This window comes from Dermacentor andersoni, chromosome 5 (genome assembly GCF_023375885.2).
Source record: "Dermacentor andersoni chromosome 5, qqDerAnde1_hic_scaffold, whole genome shotgun sequence".
Lineage (NCBI taxonomy): Eukaryota > Metazoa > Arthropoda > Arachnida > Ixodida > Ixodidae > Dermacentor > Dermacentor andersoni.
The window spans coordinates 129,069,682-129,075,693 of NC_092818.1; positions in this window are offsets into that span (position 1 = coordinate 129,069,682).

The window sequence follows — 6,012 nt, forward strand, 5'->3', positions numbered from 1 at the left end:
ACTTCATTACGTGGCATCCAAGCCTGTATCATGTAAGTTGCATTCACGAGTAAATGTTTTTTATGTGTCTGCAATTTTGTCGGTAATAGTACTAGTAGATGGGTGTTGTGCCCTTGCACATCACTTGGCTCCATTTAGTGTGCATCATGTACGCCACAAATGGCTTAGACAGAATGACGAGAAGGGTTAACCGAGGGGCCCGATTATTATTAGTCATATCATAAGAAGCCAACAAACACTGACACCAAGGACAACATAAAGGAAATTACTTGTGCTTAATAAATGAAATAAAGAAATAATAAATTAATGGAAATTAAAGTGGATGAAAAACAACTTGCTGCAGGTGGGAACCGAACCCACAGCCTTCGCATTTCGCATGCGATGCTCTACCAATTGAGCTACCGCGGCGCCGTTTTCCCATCCACTTTCTTGGTTACTTATGTGTCCTAGTAGAACCCTGGGAGTGTTAGCCAGTGCCAGCACTCGCAGACCTTGGCAGCGGACGTGGAACGTCTTTTTTGCTGCAGGCGTCACGAGAACGTGATCTTTTAGGGTGAAGGCAACTGGTCAATAAACCCACATATGCTACCTGAAGGCATCAATGTTGCCGGATTCGAGACCCTCGTTATGACAGAATGAGCTTTACTGAAAATTTTTTTTATTGCGATAGCAATTATATGGACACTCCAAGTGAATTTTTTGCTGTTGTTGTTGGCGTCACCGTGCGAGCCTGTGTAAAGTCCAAGTGCGACAAGATCTTATTCACTCCCCGCATGCAGTATGATGCGGATGCAAGAGGAAGCATGTGAGGATGAGCCGAGAAGGATGGTGGCTGCATGCGTGCTGTATTCACACCTGCCTAGTGCTGGAGGTTCTGAACTTCAACTTTCGAACGTGCGTTGAAGGGAGGGGCAGTAGAAGCATTCGTTCCCCTCTGCTATCTTCATGCCAGCGTTGTGACAGCGAATGTTCGCAGACATCGAGTGGGATCTGTTCGTTTGCTTGTGCATACGTGACGCTATGCTTGCTAATGTAGTAAGCGAATGTTTACGGCAATATACACGGTTGATAAAACTATGACTAATAATTTGCTACTCCTATCAATGCTTCACCTTTCGGGTGAAAATGCAAATTTTTTTTCACTGCTTGTGGCAATTTGTCTACGTGTACACATATTGTTACATGCATGCCTTTCAAGAATGCCATGTGCTGTGCAAGAATTAAGGGAAGTGAGTGGCCTGATAATTACTAAAGTAACAAATCTTGAAGGAGCAAGTACCATTATTTATGTCCTGGTGACGGGACAGATAACCACTACAGCGGCAATAAAAACAATGTTCCAAATCGCTGTACAGTCGCTAAACTAAAGCTCGTGCTTATATTGACATAATACTAGCTATTGCAAATTTTGTATTATGCTTTCATTTGTATATTGTATGTTGCGTATATTGTGTAAAAACATGGCATGGAATATACAAGATGCCCAAGCCAATGTTAGCCAAGCTGTTAAAGAAATATGGTATAATATATGATCAAGACCTACAATGTTCATTCACTATTCCTCTTCTGCTACCAGGTTATTTGTTGTTTATTATCTGGCTCATATGAAATTTATTAAAAATTTCCCTTAATTTTCAAATTCGGGGCACTGCTTCCAGTGGGAAAACTTGCTGCATGCCAAATAACACATTCAGAGGATTTCATCGCACTACATCCTGTGTACTTACTTTTTCTGTGCATTAATCATAGAATGCAAAATGCCAAGAAGTTGCGCAAGCTTGTGCGCTTGCTTAGCCATACTTGCGGTAGCAAAAGTGATTTCAACGATCGAACTCCACTCAGTGTCTGATTTGGCTATTGCCTACAAGTGGCCAGCTGTCAGTGTTTGGGTCCGCTGATACAGTCGAAACCACTTATAACAATACCGGTTTGAACGATATATCGGTTATAACAATGAGAAGCTGCTGTACCGTGAACTTTTGTATGTTTTCCATGGTGAAATAACCGGCTTACTACAATGCCCCGATGCTGCATTATCGGTCATAACGATGAAGTCTGGCTGCTGGGTGTCCGAGCCGAACGGTAGCGAAATGCGAAAGCCTTGAAAAAAAAAAAAAATTCGAGCCGCTGCACGATGGGCCGCTGCTTGAACAGCCGCTTTGCGTTCATTTTCCAGCCATATCAACGCGCCTCTCTCCCGTCACTCTTTCACCCCTCCGAACATGAATGTGCTACGGCCACAGCCCCAAGCCGCCCCACTCTCCAAAAAACTAATGGACTGCGGCAGCTGCAGTGCTCGCAAGTTGCTCACATGTTACCCTTTGGCTTTTCAGTCAGCGCAATTCTGCTAACAGCTTAATCGCTCGCATTTGTCTTTGTTGCGTCGAAAACATTCCTGGCCATGCGGTTTCTCAGTGTCGTTTGACCAACCGTTGGTTTGACTCGCTGGCAAAATGGAAGATGGCCGATGCGCTCGCTATAATCTGCAATGCACAATGTTGCCAGGGAAAAGAAAGTGCACGGCTATAGATTTGGAAACTAAGTGCTTTTAACCGATCAGGCGATGGTCGCAAATCTGCTTGCATCGGATAGCGACGGCGACGATGGCAGCGATGACACGATAGGGCCAAGCTGCCTCAACATTGTCCTCACAGGAGGCCCGGCAGATGATTCATTTCCTCTGGGGCTTTGTTTTCGAGAGGGACCTTCCGCTGCACTACGTGGAGCACCTGGATGCCTTGGAGAAGGATGTCGGCAAGCTTTGCATAAAGCATGCAAGGCTGATGGACGTAAAGTTTTCTCATGCAAGCCAATACTTGGCGAGATGCTTGTGGCGATCTCGCCTCAGCGTTTCTTCTGGATGTCTCAAGCTGACAGGCTGCTGCGGCAGCCTTCTCGCGACATTTAAAAGGCACCTTTTGGGGCCACGAAAGCAATGCATCGGCGGTGCTCGCATATCGCTTGCCACTCGTGACCCCTCTTTGCAGTTGTTATAGCAGTGCCATTCTTTAACGCTGACAGCCGTGGCTTGTTAGATGCGATCGAGCACCCAGGAAGCAGTAAACGACTGAACACAATCAGCAGCCGGATTGAGGAAAATGATGGGGAGTGGCACTGGCCTCCCCACCATTATAGCATCAGGTCTGCTATCCCCGTATTTTGATTTTTTCATGCAACAAGGATATAACAATTATTGGTTATAACAATGGAATTTTCGTGGCGTATTGTTATATAGTGTCATATATTGTTATAAGTGGGTTCGACTGTAGTGAATTGCTTCTTCTGCGTGCCATTAGCAGCCTATGCAATTCTTGGTAATATTCTTTTGTGTATAAGTGATCTGCATTCATATCCGAACTTGCCGTCAAAACTTGATTCTGTCATTTCTAATGCCCCCGTAGTGGGTACGCGCCATAGTAAGGAACAGAGTCAAGTCAGCAGCCACCGCTGTTGGAGCCAAGTGCGTGCGTGTAAGACCCAAACTAGCCTGACTGAGGCCATGAGTGCAACCACTGTTTGCAAAATCTTCATTATATCTTTAAAGGAAGCAGTAAATTAAATATAATTTATCCAGTACAATCTTATGGGAAGCGGATCAATCCTTAATGCATTCTATGACATATGTTATGTGTGCAGAGATAAGACAACGTAACAAGCTCTTAAAAGCTATCTGGCTGTAAGACAGCTCAGCTAAGACATTTAGTGGATGCAAGTAAAAATATATGCTCACAAAAATGACAGCAAATATTACTGTAATTTTCAGTCTTGCCATTACAAAGCGCTTTGAATACTCTTTGAACACTGGTAGGAATGCTGGAAAAGGGGTTTCTGTTTGAGTTTCCGCGTAACAGAATTGTTTTCTCGTATATTCAAATTACAGCCAGATGCTATCGTCCCTGTGGGTTGTAAGCCATAATTTACTACTTCTTTGGTGCAATTAACTTCAAGAAATTAGTTCAGTAACGTCTCTGCGCTACACGAAGGGCATGTGTGGTTTGAAATGGTTTTTCACTCGCAGGAAAATAGATGCGGGATGTCGCAGACGCTGTATTATCTGCGACACTGCCCTTAATGCTGTCGTGTTATAACGTGTCTCGGGCCACCGAATCCTGACCAGCTCAACACGCATTGGTGTCTTGTGCACCATGCATAACAATTCGCATTACACAGATGTCAAATACAGTTGAGTCGGTAAATTTTTCATTGTGATATCAATTAAATGGACACTCCAGATGCATTCCTGCCATCGACGTAGCCATGAGTCTCCATATAAAGTCCAAGGGCGATAAAATCGCTGTAGTGCGCCATGTGCTGTATATACAAGTGTGAGCCTGCAATTGCGGCTCAATCATGCACGCAAAGGAGGTAAGCGGGGAGGAAGCACGCAGTCTTCTGTCACAAACAAAGCTCAGGGAAGGGGGTGTTTTGTGCCCGCACGCGCCCATCCGGGCCACTGTATCTTGAAAGCCATCTGCAACAGGGACATAGTCCATCGCACGCTGTTTTCACGGCTTGGTTCGTGTTGATGAGAGATGCAGCACGAAGGTCAATTCGCTTGTTGCTGCTGCCGCACTTCCTCACTCCAGCATTCTGACAGAGTTTCCGTGGTCATCGAGTGAGATGTCTTGATGTTTGCTTGTGTGCACTTGACACGTTGCTTGTTAATTTATTTAGTATGCCTATGTTTACAAGTTTATACGGCTGATAAAACTACTATCCTTACTTCGTATGGCTGTCGACTAATTTGCTGTTGCAATCGATGTTTCGCCTTTCGGGTGACACTGCGACATTTTTTGAAAAGTTACTTCGGATCTTATGTTTTCTCGGTTAGTACATTCTTTCTCGCATTTTTCTCCACAATGCATGACCGAAGTCTTACTGTATACCATACTTCAATGAAAGTGCCAGTAAAGACAAGTTCTAATTATGCATAAAACTGCTAGGCCTACTATGAACAAAATGGCGCGAAATCAATAAGACTGTCTTGCCTAGGCTGCATAAAAACAAATCATTCGTAGAGCCAACGTCAATTGCTACAGCATGCCATTCATATATATATATATATATATATATATATATATATATATATATGTATGTGTGTGTGTGTGTGTGTGCACATACCGCATTTACTTTCATAATCGCACTTTTTTGTCAAAAGAAATGACGCAAATTCAGGAGTGCGATCATTACGTGCGTTACATTTTCTGCGATAAGAACTTTTTCTTTTTCATCCCGCATTTGCTGTGTGATGACAAGTCAACAAGCAGCCACTGTAACTGTGCGGGACACAAAAACAAAAATGGCGGCCAGCAGAGCAAGCCAAACAGAATCTTTTTTTCTTCTCTTTAGTACATTACATGCGCTGAAACAGTTTCTTCCGTATCAGTAATGAATAATATTGCTAATATCTGCAAGTTTGTGGCGATAAAGTAGCCATGTCCACTTTGAGGGGACAGAAACAGAGATGGGCACACTTAGCTGCCAGTGAAATAGAAACGCATGGCGCGCGTGCTGCGAAAACTGTGACATTTGTCTTCACTACACTACTATCCTAATACGGCACGTTTCTGCTCAGGGTGGGCGAATATCTTAGCTGTGTTACAAGTGTTGACGTATGAATAGGGTACACTTCTAACGTATCGGTGTAAACGCAGCTACTATCTTTGTTGCATGCCCACGAGTGCAGAGGAGAAGAATCGAAAGGCGCCTTTTTGTCGTTGACCACAACTATAATAAAGCCTACAAATAATAAAGTTAAGGCAAGTTTGGTTGTAGCTTTTTTTCTTCATGGAAGTGATGAAAGGAATGAAATGGGGCATCTGCTTAAGAATGGTTGGTGCGTGCAGACCACTTGGTATGTCTTCAAGGGTTGTTCGCGTAGCATTCAACAGAACTCGACAGATGGTAAGCGTGATCATCACTTGGCACATGACATATCGTTTGACAAGTTTGAGGTGCAATCATTACACGGGAAAGAAATCGAATGTTTACGACAAAATTTAGGGGTGCGAT